The sequence below is a fragment of the Anser cygnoides genome, chromosome 6 (assembly GCF_040182565.1).
Source record: "Anser cygnoides isolate HZ-2024a breed goose chromosome 6, Taihu_goose_T2T_genome, whole genome shotgun sequence".
In the NCBI taxonomy this organism is placed as follows: Eukaryota; Metazoa; Chordata; class Aves; order Anseriformes; family Anatidae; genus Anser; species Anser cygnoides.
The window spans coordinates 2,467,189-2,488,718 of record NC_089878.1 but is presented as its reverse complement, the minus strand read 5'-3'; the positions used below and the strand labels follow the sequence as shown (position 1 = coordinate 2,488,718).

General features: G+C 47.1%; 1 long non-coding RNA gene across 4 annotated transcripts in view; it reads right to left on the bottom strand.

Moving 5' to 3' along the window:
- Positions 1-18,081, bottom strand: part of LOC106040010 (uncharacterized) — a 57,849-nt gene extending 39,768 nt beyond the window's left edge. For 2 of the 4 annotated variants that reach the window (XR_007161211.2, XR_010832229.1), the window contains exons 1-2: positions 17,749-18,081; positions 13,851-14,044 (exon numbers count right to left, since the gene is read on the bottom strand). This is a non-coding gene — a long non-coding RNA (uncharacterized lncRNA). Of the gene's footprint in view, positions 1-13,850; positions 14,045-14,192; positions 14,832-17,748 lie in introns of those variants that run through there. The other 2 variants (XR_010832230.1, XR_010832231.1) reach the window with 2 other exon arrangements.
- Between the last annotated feature and the right edge of the window lie 3,449 nt (positions 18,082-21,530).

Here is a 21,530-nt window from a genome sequence, read left to right as displayed (position 1 = left end):
TTAAAAGTACCTATTCAGCTAAATGGGGGATCTGAGGCCAAGCGGAGCATGAAGCTGAGGGGCATGGCCACTCCCCCCACCTCTCCGGGCCTGTGAACCTGATCAGGAGCAGGGCTGGTCCCTCACAAACTGTCCATGAACTGAAGAAAACAGTACCTGCAAGCCTTGACTTCCCGATGAATTTGGCTGTGCGAGCTGGCACTTTGGGCAATCCCTCTCAAGGCAGCTTGTGGTGATGTCTGGTGGACGCAATGTGCCACAGAGCACTTGGACATAGTGAAATGGCTATGACTTGTTAAGTGCTACAGCACAGGCATCCCAATGGATGCATGCACCCCATGGACAATGGGCAACTCTAAAACTAAATGATAATACTAATTAGACTGATAATAAGACTAATAAAATAACAACCTCCCCTTTCTCTGCACAGGATGTGGGCAGCAGAAAATTTTAAAAGAGTTTGAAGCAGGGATTTTGTAAAAGATTCCTAAAGGAGACCACAGCTCAGACTTCACAGAAACACAGAATCGAAGGGGTTGGAAGGGACCTCGAGAGATCATCGGGTCCAACCCCCCTGCCAAAGCAGGTTCCTTAGAGCAGGCTGCCCCAGTAGGCGTCCAGACGGGTCCTGAATATCTCCAGAGAAGGAGACTCCACAACCTCCCTGGGCAGTCTGTTCCAGTGCTCCGTCACCCTCACCGTGAAGAAGTTCTTTCGCATGTTGGTGCGGAACTTCCTGTGCTCCATCTTGTGGCCATTACCCCTTGTCCTGTCCCCACAAACCACTGAAAAAAGGTTGGCCCAATCCCTCTGTCTCCCACGCTTCAGGTATTTGTAAATATTAATAAGATCCCCTCTCAGTCGTCTTTTCTCCAGGCTGAACAGACCCAGGTCTCTCAGCCCTTCCTCACAGGGAAGATGCTCCAGGCCCCGTATCATCTTTGTGGCCCTCCGCTGGACTCTTTCCAGGAGGTCCCTGTCTTTTTTGTACCAGGGAGCCCAGAACTGGACACAGTACTCCAGGTGAGGCCTGACCAGGGCGGAGTAGAGGGGGAGGATCACCTCCCTTGACCTGCTGGCCACGCTCCTTTTAATGCACGCCAGGACCCCACTGGCCCTCTTGGCCACCAAGGCACACTGCTGGCTCATGGGCAACCTGTCGTCTACCAGGAATCCCAGGTCCTTCTCCTCAGAGCTCCTCTCCAGCAGGTCGTCCCCCAGCCTGTACTGATACATCTGGTTGTTCCTTCCCGGGTGCAGGAAGGTCGTCGATGAAGATGTTGAACAAGACCGGACCCAGCACCGACCCCTGGGGAACGCCGCTAGTCACAGGTCTCCAACCGGACTCTGCGCCGCCGATCACCACCCTCTGAGCTCAGCCAGTCATCCAGTTCTCAGCCCACCTTACTGTCCACTCTATCCCACACTTTCTCAGCTTTGCTAGCAGGATGTTCTGGGAGACAGTATCGAAAGCCTTGCTAAAGTCAAGGTAGATGACATCCACTGCTCTCCCCCCATCTACCCAGCTGGTGATGCCTTCTAGGGATGCACTAGCACCCTTGACACAGGAGGGAGGACTTGCCTTCATAACTAAAACATCTTTTCTCACCAGCAGCCCCAGGGCCCACATAGGCAGCCAGGCACCCAGCAGAAGGATTTGCAGCACAACTCTGGAGTTCTTGTGCTGGAGGGAGCACTGGGTTAGATCTGTCATACACACCCAGGGCTAGACCATATCAGCATGCCAGACACAGAGTTGTAGATGGGACCTCACCAAACGCTCTTCTGTTTGTTACTAGCCTTTTATCCATCTCCTCAGGCTGCGCTGACTTCCCACATCCTCTCCCTAAAGCAGACAGGCTGCAGGAGTTGAATGCTGCTACACTGAACTGCAGATGTGGCCCCCAGCCAGCGTGCCTGCCTGTAAAACATGCTGCAGCCGATGGAGAGCACCCTGCTCTGAGCATGGGGAGCTGCTTCCCTGGCTCAGTGGAAGCTTTTTGCTAAACTAACTAGGGAACAGCTATGACTTTAGATTCACAGCTTAATATAGGTCTTCAGGGGTAAGAGTAAGATTACGGTTTAGTACAATCTGCACACTAGTTTTTCTCCTGGTGAGTTTCCCATGTGCTCAGTCCCTAAGATTTAAGCCTATGTTAAAAGAACAGGAAAAAATCAAATCCCCAAACAAGCGTAGAAGGAGGGAATTCATTCTGGCTAGTACTTCAGCAGAGATACGGTTCTTTTATTAACAGCGGGTGAAATACCTTTGAATGAATGAAAGAACTATGAACAAAGCTACAAAAAAGTCTAGGTGTGAGTAGCAGTGAGAAAGCAGAACTCCTGCCAGCACACTTCTGAGAGTGTTGACTTACAAGTGCTGGGGTGAATGTCTCAGCTCCTCCGCTTGGGTCCAAATTCTTTGAAAGGAGTTTTTTATTCCAAAGCATTTAAATGCCAAAAGCAGACCTCAGATTTGTACCTCAACTCCTACAGAACACAGGCACCCTCAGACGTGAAGTTTAGTCCAGGTCCAGCTGTAATACACATGCATTTTAACCAGTTGTTCAAAGTATAATGTAATAAATTACAGCAATTCAACAGCAATTGAGCATGTATTTTTTACATAATTTTCTAATAAACACAAATGAAGAGATAATTTCTAGACACATCTTTTCTTTCTAAATCAGTAACATATTTGCGCTACATTTTAAATTAGGTGAATTGATACAGCTGCAACATTACCGGAGCTCTCCTGCCTCGCCCTGAGGTTTGGCCAGAAGAACCTGAAACTTTGCCTGTGGTAGGAAGAGCACAGAAAGCTGCCATGCATTTTACTTACAGGTAACTGTCTTACAAATGGCAAGTGCAACTGAGCACCCCCTGACATATAACTACCCATATCACAGGAATACAGATCACTTCTAGGCCTGATTCTCCACTGCGAAGTTGCAGTTGGCAAAGACAGGGAATGTCTACAACAGGCAATTCAACTTGGGGCAGATACCCAGGATCACTGGGGACTTGAAGCAGCACTGCCACACCAGCAGGGCTCTCTGCCCAGGCTAATTAGTGGTCTACACAGAACTAAGACAGCTCAGCTGCTCCCAGGGCTAGTGCCTGCTCGCAGCTAGCTCCAGCTAGCTGCCCTGGGCATCCGTTCAAACGTCAGGCTCCCAGCTTGGCCATGGGTCACCTGTACTGTACCTAGCATGCATGAAGAAAAGCATAGAGAAGCCAAGCTTTTCACAACTGTGTGCTCTCCCATCAGAGAGCTTCACCAGCACAACAGGTCAGCAAACAGGCTGCTGTACCAAAGCTGAGCGCTGGTACCAACAGAAAGCACCAGTCACTCCAGGAAACTCACCTCTGCTGTCTCCATCTTCCCAGGGGATGCTGGTGCCAGCTCGCAGGAGCAGGGGGCTCTGCAGTCCCCCAGCTCCCAGATGGCAAGGGGGGCCCAGGTGGTCCCACTCTGCCAAGCCCCAGCAGCTCGGCTGCCAGCAGGGCATGCAAGAGTGGCAGTGGAGGGCACAGCAGTGACCCCAGAGCTGATGGTATGGTGAGGGGCTGTGCCGGAGGGACAGGGAGGGAGCCACAGCAAAGCTTGCCTGTGAAAAGGAGGAGCTGCCTCTGCAGACTTACAGCATGCACCTCAGCAGGGAGTTTGGAGAGGAAGATGAATCTGAATGGCATTAAAAGAGCATTGTTAAAGATAAATAAATAATCACAATGCTGTTTCCAAAGCAGGCCTTTTTAAACTTATTATTAATTCCCTTGAAAGACATTGGTATGTAGCTACGGTATGTATGGATAAATCTGACAGAGCCTCTTCTAATCTAATCAAGAATTGGTGCATGTAAACTAAACAATCTCAATTAGACTGTGGAAATCATTGCCACAGGATATTGCAAAACCAAAGAATCTTTAAAAGTGCTGAAGCAAACTTACGAAAATTAGTTCCCTTTGTAGGCACTAGACATAACACTCTTCATACAACCTTCAGTTCATGTCCTTCAAGGTCTAGACACACCAGGGAAAGGACTGCAGCAGCAACAGACTAGTTAGACTCATAGCTTATGTACCCTGTACTCCTCTATGCCAAATTTTGTCCCAGTGTCATCACTGACACAGTCTCATTGTGACCATGGTTTCTCCTCCTAGGAATTTTTAATAGGATTTTATTTTTCCAATTTCTTCAATATGTCACTTTTTTTTTTGCCAATTGCAAAAGAGTAATTTTTAAGGTTTGTCAGGGGAAAAAAAAAAAAAACAACCAAGGGGAGAGGAAGTTTAACAGTTTTGAAAGTTTTTAAAATGACTATTTTGGAAGACATAAAGCACCAACTTCTATAATAAAAGAAAAATCCCAAACATACATTTCTTTTCTTTTTTTTTACTGAAGAATTTTAATTTTATATCTCAAATAATCTTTAATAGAATAAGATATACATATACTTCAAAAAACGAACAATTATGCCACCTGTAACACAAAAGCCTGCCTGGAACGCAGGCTCTGCAGCACGCGAGGGGCAGCACCTGGCTCTGGGTGCACACTTGCCTCATCTAGCACAGTCCCCATCTTACAGCACCCACAATGTCCCTGCCTACTCACCCCTCCTCGGTACAGGCCTGCTGTAGCTGAGCTGTCCCAGCTAGAGCATCTCAAGGGGCTTGTCTGCCCCCCAGAGTTGTCCCCAGAGGGGTTCAGTTTAGCCGTTCCTTCCCTTTGCTGGAGCTAACACCGAAAGTCGCCTCCGCTTCCCTACACACAGCGCTTACATTGAGATTCAGCTCTCTAGAAACCATTACACACAGCACGTAATTTAACAGGGATGCTGTAGATTTAATAAGACACTGATTATATACAATTTCAAAAGACATCCAGCTACAATATTGATATGGGGTGGATCACAGGGCTGCAAAGTTGCAGAGACATTCATTCCCTAATCAATTGGCATTTAACATTACAGCTCGCTGGCCTACAGGATCTCCATCAAGTGCATAATTGGTAGCTTTAATTAAAGGGCTACCCACAGCTTCATAAAGAGCTAGAGACCAAGGGCCTGCAACAACTGAGAAGAGATGAGGTTGGTCACGTTCTTATTACCCTGCGACCTACCACCAGCAGCGGTCACGTGCTAATTACAGGTCTCTTGCAACAGCACACTAGGCAGTTTTCCAGACTGATATCTCCACCACAATCAGAGCCAAACTGCAGCTTATCAGACTGACTATCAACTTTGTCCCTGCCGGAGAGGTTTCTACACCTTACCCCCAGGTCTCAGAAATGGTATTTTATTATATTTCAGGGACTTAATAAGTCCAATATTGATGAAGTTGTTGCTCCTCCTAGATCCCCATGTTAAGGAACAACACCCAGGACAATTATCATCATGTCCAGGCAAGATGAGCGAGGGCACCCATCCTGGTAGTATTAGCACACCACAGATAATCATGATGTCCACAGCACCTGCATTCAGTGTGCTGGAGCTGAGACCCAGAAGGGCCCCTTCCCAGCCCATGTCCCCAGAAAAACATTTGTACACTGACTGCCACACAACTCAAGCCGAGCCCTGCACAGTGGAAACCAGAACACACTTCTTGCCACAGCACCTTCAGGAGCGTGGCAAGAAGGGGCAATGCCGGGCTGGCAGTGCAGCAGCACTGGCCCTGGGAGGTGCGGCCCTTTCCCCAGTTCTAACACGGCAGCACTGCTAGCACTGGGCACAAATATCTTTCTGCAAGGCCAACAAGGTAGCTATGTTTTGCAAGTTAGCTTGATTTCCTACAAGGGAATGTGCAAAAGTCCCTTTTAATGGTTGCTGAGCCACAAGAGCTAACACAGAAGAACAGCTTTCAGCCTGTTTATTGCTCTCTCTCACCCCAAAACATGTCTACCTTTAGCTAACAGTGGTAATTTATCATGTTTAGAAAGGTGTTTGCCATTTACTGGATTATTATCTCATATAAGCTCCAAGTGCTATTTGCTACAGAAAGGGTCTCTGAAAGCATTTTTCTTCAGTTCATTTTCCAAACAGCAGGACCCCTAAATTCTCTACATTTGCATCGCATAACATATCAGAGGAATAGCGACTGAATCCTGCTGCACAAAACAATGACTATACATTTATTTACTAGTGAAAATTATATATAACAGCTGCTGATACACAAATATAGCTGAATATCTAGGTCTGAAGTTTCTCCCCATTCTTGGTTTTCAGCTCAGGTCCACACAACCTTAGGTACTTGTGAGCTGCTTCTAAAAGGAACCACTAAAGATCCTCTCAGAAAAGCAAAACATGCCGAATTTCAGTTGGGATCCACAGCCCTGCAGAAAGAGGATAAAAGCCACTACTCTATATTAATAATGAAGGGAGCTGAGTCTGGATAATCAGGGGTCACATCGAACGTTACTATTTCTAAAACTAGTGCTTTTATGGCAGATGTGCTAAGAGCCCGTAGTTCTAAGCACTGTACATTTGGAGACATATGGGTTTAGATTTTAAGCAGTTGTTGAACAAAGTTAATCTCACTCTGGAGCTAAGAAATGAATATAAGCAAGACTCTTTCATATCAGAAATTCTTCACGTTTGTTATTACATGAGTCCTCCAAAATATTTTCCAGCAGAAATACTTGGCACAGCAAAAAAAGTTCTAATGTAGTTGTTCAGTTAAAAAAAAAAAAAAAAGAGTTAAGGTCAAAGGGCTAGTGATGCAGTCATATCCCAGAATATAACCCGAGACTCAGACAAACCAGTAGTGGGAGGACCATTTATACTTAGCAACTAGGTCGTCAGCGTGAAAACCTCAAGTGGGTTGTAAGTGTAGGGTTGACTGTCTTTGTTTTTTTATATTTGCTGAAAATCACGGGATGTTGTTGTTCAACTTAACTAAGCAGACTAAATCAACTGATTTCATATTTATTCTTCAGTTTTGTTTGCCTTATCTCAATCCATTTGGCTGATAACTAGGCCTGGCAAGAAGCACTGGCATTTTCTTTAACAATCATTGTCTCCAAATATGATCTTGTTCGTCTTCAACACCCTTGAAACCAGAAATGCCTATTCAAAAGAGAATCCAACTATGACCATTAAAGCTATAAATCCACTGCATGCCACTCAAAGCCAGCACTGAAGGCATTTCCTCCGCAGGACGGGCTGGTATGCTAGTGTCAGTTGACAAACGCATTTCCAAACAGCTCAGTAATTATTTTCTCTTCCTTTATTTATTTTTTAAGTGTCCATTAAAGGACAAAACACTTCACACCATGTTTTCCTTCCAACCCTGCTGCAGGCTACATGTTGACCTTGCCCACAGTTATTGGTCACTCCTTATCAGAAGCAGCTCCTCTTCCTTCTTCCCCTTCCTTCAGAAAACCTCACCCTCAAGTGGCTTTGGTGTCATTTTCAGAGGGCTAGTTCAAGAAACTAAGGGGTAGGTTTATTTATTTAAAAAGAGGTCTAACGCTATTTTGAAGGTTCATAGAATATCCCGAGTTGGAAGGGACCCACAAAGATCACTGAGTCCAACTCCCGGGTCCCCAGAGTTCATACGGAGTCAGAAGCAACATCACTTTTCTAACATATGCTCCTAACCATAAGCAGTGGGAATTTCAAAGCACACTCAGCATTGGCTTTTCTTCTTGTCCCACTGATTCAGTAGTGAGACTTCCCTTGACTTTAACGGGAATTGAGTTTGGTAAGTCCTGTGAAAGCCTCACTCAAAGTAGAGCAATTAAGGAGTTAAAGGAAACCCAAGTAGTCTCCTGGATCTCAAGATTAAAAGCAGCATATGTCTCTTCATCTTGCTCTTCCCCGTTTGCCAGTTTATGACCAGCACTGCCTGGGCATCACAGACAGAGCCCGCCTCTCCACAGCAAACAGACACAGCCAGGGCCGACAGAAGTCAGTTTCTCTGCCTCAGCCCTCCTGCTCTCCAAAAGGCTCTCTCACCTTCCTACACAGTATGAAAAAATAATAATAACAAGGCTCTGTTTTGATAGAGACAAAATGGTTGTTCAAATAGTTCTGCTAATTTCACAAAGATGCGTGATAATGTTTCACATATGGCTCTGTGCCTTTTAATAACAGAAATTGAACACACATTTCAAGACACAAGTTTTGTTGATAGGCTGCTGATAGTCCAGAGTAACTGTTTGCCTTTTGGTTTTAATTATTCTAAAGACAGCCCAGGGATTATTTACCCAGACCTAATGGGTTTATGGGCTCTTTAAGGAGCAAGATAAGCCCACAGATACGACAGTGAGTGGCATGGGGGTCAGAGCTACCACAGGGGCCTGTGCTCCAGAGGATGAGAAGGTGGTAGGGAAGGGCTTATGCTGCAGACTCAGGCCTCTTAACAATTATCACATGGCCGTTAAGATAGTCTTGCTCTGTGTAAACATCCCTGTTTTCCCTGGAGGGGACTCTGATCTCGAGAGCACAGTCCACAGCCCGGTCCTGGCTTCCCAGAAGCATACACGAGGATGGGGCTGGACCACTCGCACCAGAGAGCTCACCTGAGGATCCAACTCACTGCTCCTGCATGGCAGGGCACCCTGCAGGGCCTGGTGCTTGTCCACAGCAGTCACCTGGTGCTTGTCCACAGCCCACCTGTGCTGGCCAGGTCTCCCACAGAGCCACAGGTCTGCCACACAGCCAGCAGCAGACCACAGCTGTCCTGCTGTCCCCATTGCAGCACCTGCCCTGCCAACACCTCATGCCAGCCCCGGGCCTGGTTGAGCTGGGATAGATGCAGAGCAGCCAGAACAGGACAGGCTGTGACTGCTTACACCAGCCATAATGACAACACTTTGGCTATGAAACAAGGCTTGGGTTGTCATCAGGTCCTGTGCCAGCAACCGGACCACGATGGTGCCAACACTGTGGCACCAACTGCAGTAGGAGCTGTGGGGAGAAAGGCCTGTAGTGCAGGGGAACATGGCTGGGCCTCCCCACAGCATGGGGACCATCTGTCCATTGGGATGGTTGGGACCATCCCAACCTTCCCAGTTGCAGTGTTCTTGTTCTTTTACCTGGATAACAAATTTGGAGGACTTTAAGCTATGTTAGGATGTTTTAGATCCAACTCTCACTGCACACTGATGTAGCACAAAGTCACTGACGTTACTCCTGGATCACACCACTAAAAGGCGGGTAGGAATCTGGCCCCTTTAATACAGGCTGTGTTACACAGTGTCAAGTACTATCTGTTTTAGAACACTACCTGCTACTCATTCTAGCCAATGACTCATATTTTAGAGATTAAACATAACCAAGTTACTGTATAAACTCTGGAAACACCTTGAAGGCAGAAGATGATTTTATCCAGAACATCAAAAGTACAGGGGGAAGAAAAAAAAACACTGGAAGCTCTAAGAGGTAGAAGCCAAGACTATTTTAGATTTCAGAGTTAATTGCAGATTTGAAGTGCCTAAAAATGCAACAGATGGATCCTTCTTGCACTTGGAGAAAGCAGGAGGCCAGTAGCTTCACAGACCAACACAAGCACCCCTCCCATCAGAGGCAGAAGGAGAATCAGGCCTCCCAGCTGCAAAGAAATCCTTTCAGCTCATATGGACCTTGAGGAAGAAAGAGTCAGGCCTGCCACATCAGAAGTTTCTCCTTCCTTCAAGAAACTCGATCAATTTTGCAGAGGTTTTCAGCCCATTATCACATTACAGGTAGACAGTTGTCATAAAGCATTAGATCTAAGCAAGGCTGACAGCATAACTGCAGGCTAGCTCCAGGCTTGGCAGTCTGCGCAGCACCTGCAGGCGCAGAACCAGAGTGTGCTCCATCAAGAGACAGGCTGGCGTAATCTGCTGTGAATCACTTTGAATTGCTGCCCTTAATTGACAGTGCACTCAAGACCCGGTCTGCTATACGGACAAAAACCTCAAAGTACATTCATGTACACACACACACTTGCCAGGAACCTGCTTGCCTTCAGATGAGCAATTGTTTGAGACCTAGTGGCTTTTTTGTTGTTGTTTTTTTTTTATTTCATTTTATTTTATTTTTTTAAGAGTTACACATTTTGCTCTGCTCCTTCATTACTGCAGGCTCACCATCCTCACAGAAATAAGCAAGATCAATGTTTCTCCTGAGAACTGTTCAGGTTTCAGAGGTGGGGGCAATCAACGTTCTGCTACCCTGGGGAAAAAGGAGGGGGCACACACACTTCAGATAGGGTCACAAAAGCCAAAACCGTGGAGAATTGCTATGGGACTGACATCTTCACGCTCTACCATGAGCCTAATCCTGCTCCCTCCAAGCCAGTCAGCATTTGCTAGGGATGCAAATAGGCAGGTGTCAAACCTCCTTTGTCAGGTGATGAGGATCCCTCTTTTACTAATGCTGCCTCCTAAGCAAGCTCTAACCTCTCTACATCCCAAACTAAGCTTAAAGCTTTCCTTCAGCTTCAAGGTTTGTTGTTCTGATTGATGACAGAATTTTAAAGAACTTTTAGGCCCAAGTTCTTATTTATGTTGTGCAGAAAGAAGTCAAGAAACTGAAATTCAAAGTGCTTAAATACCTAGCCCCTGTGCTGACAGCAGAGGCTGTAGAGAAGCCAGAAAACAAAGGAAATGGCCCTTCAGCATTCTCAGGTTTTTCATTAAAGTTTCAGAAAAAGTTTGCTGTCAAGATTAAGGGTCAACATGGAGAGCATGCTTGGGGAGCATTCTGGCTGTTGAGAGAAGTCCCTTCCCTGCCACAGATGCAGTTGTTTGCTCCCTGGTGAGAGGCCAGCTGAGGGAAAAGCCATAAAGAGATCACGGGGCCGAAGAAGTGGTTTCCATGACCAGACAAATCCTTCTCTTTATTCTATTGAAGTCTGCAGGGCCCAGACTACAGTACCTGACCAGACTGACAGCAGCCAGCTCAGAGCCACGGGAGCCACCCAGGGCTGTACGCTGCACTCCGATGGGCTCTGCCTTTCTCAGCAGCCCCCAGGACCAGCCCAACCTCTTTGGCATTTGTCTAGCGCCGCAGGATCATTTCAAGGGCTGATTTGTAAGGGGGACCACCAGCAACACACGTCAGATCTGGTTTAGGGCTTGGTTTAAAAGCATTTAGATAGAAAAATAAGTGCACAGGGATGTGGTTTACTCTGGAGAAATAAAGGCTACGTTTAAATGTTTGAAATTCCTGGTGACTCTAATAATTGGAACCTCTGCCTCAATAAAATGCACAAATAATGTTATTGAAACATTTCCAATCAAAAGGTATTATTTTTGGTTTAAAACAGATGCAGTAGTCAGTATTTAAAAGGAAGACGTCTGGGCGGGCTTACCTCTATTTCAAGGGAAGAGAAAACTACTGGAACATTGGTTTAGTCCCTTTTTCTCTGTTTTTACAGCCTTCGTACTACAACATTATAACCTTCACACAGTTCCTTTGTTGCTTTTTGTAACCAACTGGAAAGTAGCTCTATGATCATGCACTGAAGAAGTTTTATTGCATGAAGGTGTGTTTAAAAGGCTGACCGGGTAAGCCATCACATACCTAGAGAAGCACTAATGATGCAGGAGCTGAGCCTCCTCAGTACCACACTGAGTCAGCCCAACTGGCACAAGCATTGCTCTAAGCATGGTTATTGCACCAGTCTAGCAGGCACCAAATAGATTTACGAACCTAAGAGTCCCCTGCCAATTTTGACTTAGAGGTTCACAGGGCTATGTGACACGAACCACAGGCTTGTAGCTTAGACGCTATATTTTCAGTGGCATCTTGATGCTTAAAGATGCATTCAGGCACCTACTAGTAACTGTGAAAAGGTGTAAAGCTGCAGGTGGGCACTTTACCAGCTTAAGTGCTTAAATACCAAGCGCGTTGTACTATCGCTTCTGAAAGCAGAGCTCAAGATCCCCAGCACTATCTGAATTTTGCCTTTAGCTCACTGCTGACCTGCATTGCTCACACGAGTAAAGTCAGATGTACCTCACAGAAGCTGGCAGAAATTGGGCCACTGATTCATGTGTCTATAGGATTAGTTATAATTTGTGTCTTCAAGTAAGACAATAACTTTATCATGCTATCACACTCCATGGATGCAATATCAGCACATATGGAAGACATTTATTACTATAAATATTCGGGCACTTGATAGTTATCCAAAAATATAAAATCAGGTTAATCATTCTATCCTACAATCCCTGGCAAGAGATTTGAACTCAGGTTTTTCTGGCTCAGCTTAAGGTTTTACATATATGATCATTTCTGCCAGCTGGCAGCACTAAAATCTTAGGCTGAAGTAGTTTTCCAGCAGCCAAATCTATCTGCATAGTAATGTTACAGAGCTTAGCTTTTTGCAAGCCATATATTACCTAAAGATATCCTCCTATTGCACAGAGTTATGAAAGTTTATGTAGTACAGGTAGAAGAATTACTTTTCTTTTCAGAGTTAATCATTAACATCTCTCAGAGAAATAAACAACTGAAGCTATTGTGTTATTTCCAAAGGTTGCCCGGGGCAAATGAAATACTAATTTCATTAGCTGTCACACATAATACAAGGGCAGCTATACTGTCCCTGCATGCATGTAAAATTGTTTCCAAAAATAAGCTGAAAGAGGAAATCTCTAAAGAATGCATAGCTACCCATCACAGTGAAGGCATGGGAGAAGAAACTAACAAACTTTTCTTTTAAAAAAACACCCAGAAAGATCAGCACTAGTGCTTGCTCAACTTCCAGTAACACAGGACTCCATCCTGGGACTCACCAGCTCTCCTGTAACTCAATGGGATGCTAGTGTCTGGCCACGTAGCAATCTCCTGCTAGGTGTCACAAAAATGAAAAGGTTTAAACTTTCAGTTTTGTCTCTTGTTACCAGGAGGTCTGCATATTCCTCGCTTCCTTCAAGAGAAGCTGCTGGGCTTTTCGCAGACACAGGACCCTGACTGGTGAAGTTACAGCAAATACAGGCCTGCCCTGCCCTCCTGTCAGCCCACCTGCATCACCATCCACGTGTGTAGGATGAGGACACTGCTGCCAAACGCCCAGAGGCCAGCCAGACCAGCCAGGCTGGGACTCCAAAGCCTTGTCCAGCTCTGTGTAATGCACGGGTCTGGGAACAGGACAGCTACTTGCCAGGAAACAGAGTCAGAGCCAAAAGGGCATTGATGGACCAGCACCAGTGCAGAGGCTGCTCAGGCATCCCTGCAGCAAGCTTCTGGAACTGGGAGGCTGATGTGGGTCAGTCCATGGCTGCTGCCCTGAACACAGCTAAAACCTCCAATGGGAGCCAATCTGGCTCTCTGCAGAGGTTCTGCAACACATCTGTGCCCCAGTCTTCAGCACATCCAACAGTGGATGTACTACCCAGGTTACTGCATCACCCATTAGCTTATGGCCAACTGCCTGGAACCAGAAAAGCTAGGGGGATCTCGTTACAAAAGGGGATTACAAAGAAGGGCAGCAACTATAAATGAACACTCATTGCTGGTGTTTCTCTGGGATGGGAATTACCCCAGTCACACAGAACTGCTCAAGTGTTTGGCGTTAAAACAAAGTGAAATTAATTTTTTGGAGTGTTCTTGACCCAACATCCCTGAATGCCCCATCTCTAAGTCACGAGCAAAAAGGCTCAAGCAGGTGGAGCACATGCAAGGTTTCCACAACATCTGATGTAGGGCCTTACGTTCTCACCCTTTGCTGGGAAGCCTCAGTAACTCAGAAAACCTGTGCAAGGAGGTTCAAGTTTCCCCCTCCCAGCCTTCACCTCCTCCACAGCTTACAGACTCATCATCATCATCATTATCACCACCACCACCACCCACACTTGCCCAGGAAGCACTCAGGCTCCTCCTCCTTCATCTGGATGTTTCCAGGACGAACCCACTGACCTGCTCCTCTCCTGTAGCTGTTCTTCTCCACCAGACCATCAGGAGGCTTTGCGCAGCCCATCTCCCTGGCGGGCTGCACAAGGCCAGCACGCGTCCAAAAGCTGTGCAACTCCTGGCCTGGGAGGCCACTGGAAAACAGCTCTTTCTCTTGCCTTGCAGAGCACATACTCCTTGTCTCCAAAGTGCTTCATTACCTGTTAATTAACAGAGAGCCTTCTTAATCCCTGGCAGCACAGCAGTGTGACAGCCTCAGATGGGCTGGGTCAGCCCGACCCATCACATCATCCCCTCCCCAAGACACCTTGGGATGTTTAAGCAAGCGACCCCATCCTGCACACCCACCTGGTCAGGCCGCACAGCTGAGCGAACCCCTCTCAGGGCTGGTGGCAGCTGCCCTAGCCCTCCTGCGAGGTGCTGCTTCCCCAAAACACTTCTACCCCGTGGTTCAAGCAACTTGCTTTTCCTTGCGCATCTTATGGCTGTGCTTTGAACAACAGGAACAAAATCACCATAGCGGTACATTGCGAGTTCCTTGGCTTCCGTGGGAACGCTGGAGCACCAACAGGATGTTGCAGTGGTTGATACGTTCACTTACATGGCCATATGCAGCATATACTGCATTTCACCCCATATATCTATTTGCAAGACAATATGCTCTACTTATCCATAGAACCTTAACAAACGTTACATCAGGAAAAAAAAAAAATTGCAGAGGGTGAGTGCCTGTTAATCATAAGCTAAAGGGGAAAGGAAAAATTTTAAGTGAGATATAAAGGGAGGAAGTGACTCAGTGGGTGGGAGGGAGGGGACAAGCGTTCCAGACAGATGGGACATGAATAACTTTTCCATCTCCCTCTCTCTCTTCTCTCCCAAGTCTTGAAGAAACTGCTGTGTTGAAATAGTCAGTCATTAACTATTTGATGAGGTTTTAAAATCTGAACTGAATTCACTGAATGTAACCAACTATTATTACAGGGTCTGCATCACAGCAATGCAAGTGTTGGAGCCCTTTGGCAAGCCATAGCGGTGAAGGCAGGACCGAGCACTCGGCAGGAAAAGCCACTAAATGGCGTCAGCTGTTCAGCTCCACTCAGCCCTGGTAACGCCGAAGGAATCAAGAGCTGTAGCACTGGGCAAGCCTGCAGGCTGCCCGCGACCAGCACCATGCATCCATCGGCGCTGCCAGAACAGCCGCACAGCTCAGCCCATCATGTGCTCAGCCCACGGAGACAAAGACCTCCAGCGAAGGTCACTCGGGAGGAAACATCTGCGGTCCTCCAAAACCCCTCTCATTCTGGCTGTCTTCCTGCGGTCCAGTTCCTGGGGCAGATTCTTCCCCTGAACAGCATCCACCTCTTCAGAGGGCTGGGGCACAGGCAAAAATGCCCTCTGGTGCCAGGGCAAGGGCAGGGGGAGGCCAAGAGCACTCCTAAGTTCCTCCACTGCCAAGGGGAACCGCTCCTGCTCAGTCCACCTTATGCTACAGAAACAGGCTCTGAGAAAAACTGAATGAAGCATTTCCTTTCCTGGATGCCAAAGGCTAATTGACCAGCACGAGACCTGCTGAACTTGGTGGAACCTGGGCGGATATAATCACTCAGGAGAGCCAAAAACCAATTAACTGAATGGCTTCAGCTGGTTTGACGTCTGCCTCTTTATTCAAAAGCAAAACTAAGATCAATTTCTTAATATGCTCTGTAATATCTGCTATTCCTTCCCTCTCATTATTATTATTAGCATTGCAGCAGTGTTTTGTGCATGTAATGAAAGAGTACAACAAGTGCTGGAGTGGCCTGTCTGGTAGAGATAGAGTGGGTGAAGTCTCAAGCCAAACGATGATCTACATATAGAGGTATATAAAACAGGAAGGCTAGACAAGCCCTCCTTAGCACAGGCCCATCAGGTCCTGAGGGGATTCTTAACGCAAGGTAAGAGCCTACCCCCTGCTGATCACTTTTACCTCTTGCTTGCACAAGGAAAAGACAAAAAATTCCTGCTTTACACTCACCCTGCATGGCTGTGGCAAGGCTTGGCCTGCCCAGCACCACCACAAGGGCCACGGCCTCACCCCAGCTCTGCGAGCTCTGCCGTTGCTGCCAACAGGCAGAGGCCAGTAGGCGCCTGCCCACTGGCACAGAACCCAGAGCCCAGCCACTCGGCAGCCCTGCCGCCGTGACAGCACGTGGCAGGCAGGGGACGTGCACGCAGAGGAGACTAACCTCCAGCAGCGGGCTGGGGCAGGTGATGCTTTCATCTGCCATCCACCAGAGCCCCAAGAAACTTGCTCCTCAAATCCCACTGCATTGCCCGGCAGTTCCCCTATGTGTTTTGCTTTTGAAATTGCAGGTTCCTTCTCCCTCTGCACCTACATCGCTAACTGAAACAACATTCCCTTTGTCAGAAAGACATCAGCACTCTTTGCAGTCTTCTCTCCTAAAGTATAGCAAGAAATAGTACAGCATCGTACAAATTCCTCCCCTCCTCCCAATTCCTCCTTTTCTCCTCCCCTGAAATTAGGGCGACTTGGAGATAATGATCTCACCCGTGAAGATACAAACAGCATCATCTACATTTTTCAGCATCTCCCACGTATACCATCACGTGTTAACAGGCAGCCTTCTGGTGAACGTGCAGGCTTCCCTTTTGGATGCGTGACTCTGTACGGCCCTGAGAAAGATCCCTCCAAAACAGCAGCAGCAAGACTGCATTCATTTCTCTCATATGCATTTTAGCTGAGAGTGTTTTACCAGACTGCAAAACAAGCAAATCATTGCAGAATAGGTCCTTGAAGAAGAAACTGAGAACTACAAGGACAGGGATGATGCTGGAAGCCTTTTTTTTTAAGGAGCTGTAGATGGATAATTGTCCAAGACAGACTGGCTTGTTGACTTTCTCACAGCAAAAGGCAGAGGGACGTTTAATTGATTTTAGCCTGTAACTAAACATATACTTCTTTCAATATAATGAACAGCAATGCTACAATACTGCTATCCTAATGTAAATTGATCCACTACAGATGAGTGTTTAGATCAATGTGTGATGTCCTCATTGGAAATAAAACTGTTTGCTCAAGATTGCTATAAAGACAATGGGCACTGATAGACGATATTTATATGACAAGGAATGGTGCCTGAAGAGGATATTGCCAAGACCATGTCATCAATTATGAAGCCAACATTCACCCAACAGCCATGCACGCATTTTTAGAGGCAACACGACAGCAAGAAAGATCCCAATGCCTTTGAGATAAAACACAAGAGGAACTAGAACAGCCAAGGGTCTCTTCAAAGCCAGAGTCATGTTCGTAACTGTACACAGTGACAGAAGTCAGCCAAAGAAACAAAAACACCCACTAAAATTTCACATGCCAAATCCCCGTGAGTCTTGCAAGGTTATGAGAGCAGGCACTCCCCAAGTGCTTCTTTCGAGCACTCCCAAGCAGCCCAGGTGCAGCAAGGTGGGTAAGGGATGATCAAAGGGAAAACATTTAAGGCACGAGGCCTACTTATCATCCTTCCCTCTGTGGGATGACCCTTTGGTGGCAAATGTCCCCAGCCAGGGCAAAACTCAGGGCTGAGCAGGTTGGCACAAGTGTGCTTACTGCTGCCGGTGCTGTAATCCCACTCGCTTTCCAGCATGGAAACTGCTGGAAAAAAACTACTTCCAGCCTCAGACAGAGAGGTACGAGCAGCCATGGTCCCTGGCCAGGGTAGGCAGCGCCAATGCTCATGTAGGGCTGAACAATGCCATTTGCCCAGCCACGCTATACTACGTATACGCACAACCTGCGTTTTGTCATCTCCGTGCGTTTAGGGAGAAGTTACTCCCACTACCTTCCAAGTCACTTGTGATTAACACGTTTCTCCCGCTAGTAGCTATAATTGTGGCCTTTCATTACCTCACTCATGCGGGGCATTTTCTTTTCTCCCTCGTGTGCCAAAGAGGTTTTCTAAGAGCCGGAGTACGGGCTCACCTTCCCGCTGGATCGCGTCCCAGCCATTCATTACTGGGGCAACTGCAAGCACTTCTTCTAGGGATGGGCTCTGCTTTTGAAGCACGCTGCCAGGGCCCATCGGGGCGCTCGGTGGGACAGGGCCGGGCTACGCCATCGCCCTGCCCAGGAGCAGCGGACCCGTGCCCACCTCACGCCGGCCGGGGCAGTGCGGGAGCCGGGAGGCCCCGCATGTGATCGGAGGGCACCGCGACGACCTAAAATGGCCGCCAGGGGTGACAAAATGGCCGCCACAGCACCTCCTTCCATGGCTCCTCGACGGAGAGCTCGCCCCCACCCCGGCTCTCGCCTCTCCCATTGGCTGGGGCTCGGCCGGCTCCGCTTCTGATTGGCTGTCCCGCGGCCCGCCTCGGCAGCCGCAGGGCAGGGCGGTGTGAGGGGCGGAGGGCGCCGCCGTACAGCCAGCCGTCCGGGCTGCGCCTGGCCTTGCCTTGGCCTTGGGCGATCCCGATGTGAGGGACAGCCGCGCAGGTGGGTGACTCCCCAGGTGCTGTGCCGCGGGGATCCGCCGGACTTGCGGCGGTAGGGTGGCACCGGTTAGGGCCAGCTGCTCCAGGAGCACTGGGTGAGGGTGCCAACCAGCCGGGCACAGCTGTGGTATGACAGGGCTCGCAGGAGATGCGGTTGCTGTCTATGAATGTGATGGGTGGCCAGAGGTCAGGAGGGGACACTGGGTGTGGAAAACTAAATGAAAGGACAATGTTGACACAGAACAAACGATGCTAAATAACTTGTGAAAATAGTGCCATTAAGGGAGTGATATTCTGCAACAGCCTTTAAATACAAATAGGAGAGAAAAACAGCCTTTAAATACAAACAGAGGGGACTCCTTCAGCTTGTGAAACTGATGGTTGAAGCCAGTGGCAGAGGACTGTGTTTGCTGGCCCCATCCTACCCCACTTTACTTGCAAGAGTCCCCTTCATGTCAGTGAGACCCATCTGTTCTGTCTTGTTCTTCTTCCCTGGAGCGGAAGCACATGCTGGACACTTCTGGGCATCCCTGGTGAGAAGTAGCTGAGATGGTGATAAACATAGCATGTACTTTCACCTCAGGGTAAAGAAATCCTAACCCACCCTGTGCCACTCCCATATCTCATTTGGTGAGAATTTGCTACTGAGTGCAACTACTGTTGATTAAGGTTGGTCACAAAATTCCTTTCCGAGAACATTTCATCAGAGTTCTTGACCCCATTATGTTGTCTCTCAGACTTAATGAGATGAAATGCTACAAATACGTGGCATGTTTGGAGAATGAAACTAGAACACACAGTGATAGGTAAAGTCTCAGTAGTAACAAATAACCTTTTCGTTAAAAGGACCCCTCCTCCTGTCATTATCTTGATACACTGTTAAAAGGAATAGAAAGGTGAACTCTGTCATTAGCAGAAGCAGATTTTTCCTTGAAATAGTCACAGCTAGCTTCAGTTGAACACTAAGATCTCAAGTCAGGAAAATTCATCTGATCAGAACAGCTACTTCAGAGGAAAAAAAAAAAAAGCACCCTTCAATACCTAGGACTTTTACACAGAAGATAAAAGCCTAACCAAAAAAATAAAGAAGGGAAAGCCAGCCAAATTCCCGTTAGAATATGGTACAGATCTAGCAGGGAGGAAAACCACCATTCAAACTGACTACTAAGGGCAGCAGTAGATTTTCTAGCTCTTGAGGTCTTCAAATCAAGACCAGACCCCTTCTGAAGGGTAAGTTATGCCACTCCTCTTAGGAGGAAGCAGATGTAGTGCCTGAGCAACCAACATGGGACAGAGGGGATGTGTCTTGCCTTGAGGACAGGGCTGGGAACCAGGACCCAACAGAGGTAAGCTGTTCAGCAGCAGAGCAGCCTTCCACACCCTGGCATAGCAGTGAGGTTTTATCCTTCCTCCCACTGCCTTTATTTCTTCTGGCTCCAGTGAACCACACCCACCAGTCAAGCAAGTCCAGCATTTGGCCATCAGCAATCACAGTTTTGGGGAGGGGGAAGTTAGCACAAATCTCTGTTTGAACTGCTACTGTTGCTCCCTCACCCAGATCATATTTTTGACTGAGGTAGGGCTGACTCACCCACAGCACGCTCTCTGGTTGGCAAGCTCCCCACTGTCTGCACTGCAGCCAAGGTGTGAGCACGCAGGTTTCCTGCTATCGCAGTGAGATGGGGCTCTCACACTCCTGAGCTGTCTGTATGTGACCAAAAAGAAGGACATGTGACAGGGGCACCAGAGCCACCCTTTCCAGCCTTCTTTGAACTTGCCCAAAGGTTTCAAGGGTGGCCTGCGTTTGCTGCTCCCTGTTGGCTTTGTCACATTGCCTGCTCTCCAACTCTCAGGCTGCCAGCATCTCTCCCCTGGATGACTTGGCTTGTGTTATTTCATGTTAAAACCGGTATGTTTTTTTAATGGCTATAAATAAGTTAAAACTGCATCTTTAATTAATCACTGCACTTCATAGTGTAAGTGGAGCTTTTTTGTAATGACTTGTTCATGATTTTAAGATGCCATTTGCTCACTGTCAAACATATCTAGCTTTTATCCCTGAAAGTTTAACAGGTTGGGGATAGAAACAAAATTTCATCAATGGAGGATTCTAATCCATTTAATCTAGTGCAAATAATTGGTTACTAAGTGGGAAGAGATTGAACAGCTACTTTTATCTAAGCAACAATGAACTTCAGGCAATAGACAGTATGTTCATAATCTTAAAAACATTTTAAACTAATCTTAAAATGTTTATTTTTCACTCACACAGGTTTGAAATCGGAAATACATATGTCCGGATGACTAAAACATGAAAAACAGATAGGAGCAGCAGCATGTAAAGTATAGAGAAGTAGAAGCATTAATAGAAATATTTCTGCTATTGTAGCTATTAAATGATTTTTTTTACGGTTTGGAAGAAGAACCCATATGTTTAAAGGATTTTTCCCCCCAATTAAAATAATATTTAGAGAAAGACACACGCACACACAGAGTGCATGCATAAACTTGTCTATCAGCAAAGTGAGGGCTGCTAATCCTTTTGTTTCTCGCCCCACCGGAAAGCAGAAAAGGGCACCTAATCCAACACCATCGACATCTTCACAGCACCTGCCTGGGGCATGGGCATTTTCAAAGGCTGGTTCATTCTCTCTGCCACCTCCCACACCCACTGAGGCCTGTGGAAACCCAGCCTAACTTTCCTGCCTCACACACTGGGACTTTACCAGCAGTTCAGAACAAAAAGTAGCTCACCAGTGCCAGGCTCCCAGTGTTCTGCAGTATGGACATTTCCTGGTACAAACAGGCCACATCTCTGGCAAGGAGATGTTTTGTTAAATCTGCCTTTGCCTGGTTAGTAGACCCTTTCAGATGTAGGGAGAACAGCTGTGCATTCCAGGGCGCTGCATGTGGCCAAATGCAGTTGTGCACAGCTTCTGAGTGCTGAGCCATTCCCTGAGCGGACAGACAGGCATGTGATTTTATTTGATCTCAAATTTAATTCAAGTGATGAGCAGGTGGCCAGATACCAAAAGATGTGGTTATTAACACCTTCCTCCCTCCATTATTTTTTCTCAAGGGAGCAAATAGATACTTTATATAGGATGTAAATGTGCCATAAGAAGAACTGCATTGCAACTATAGCAAAATATAAAACATTTTTAAAAATTGCTTTACCTTAATTCCTAGACAACGCAA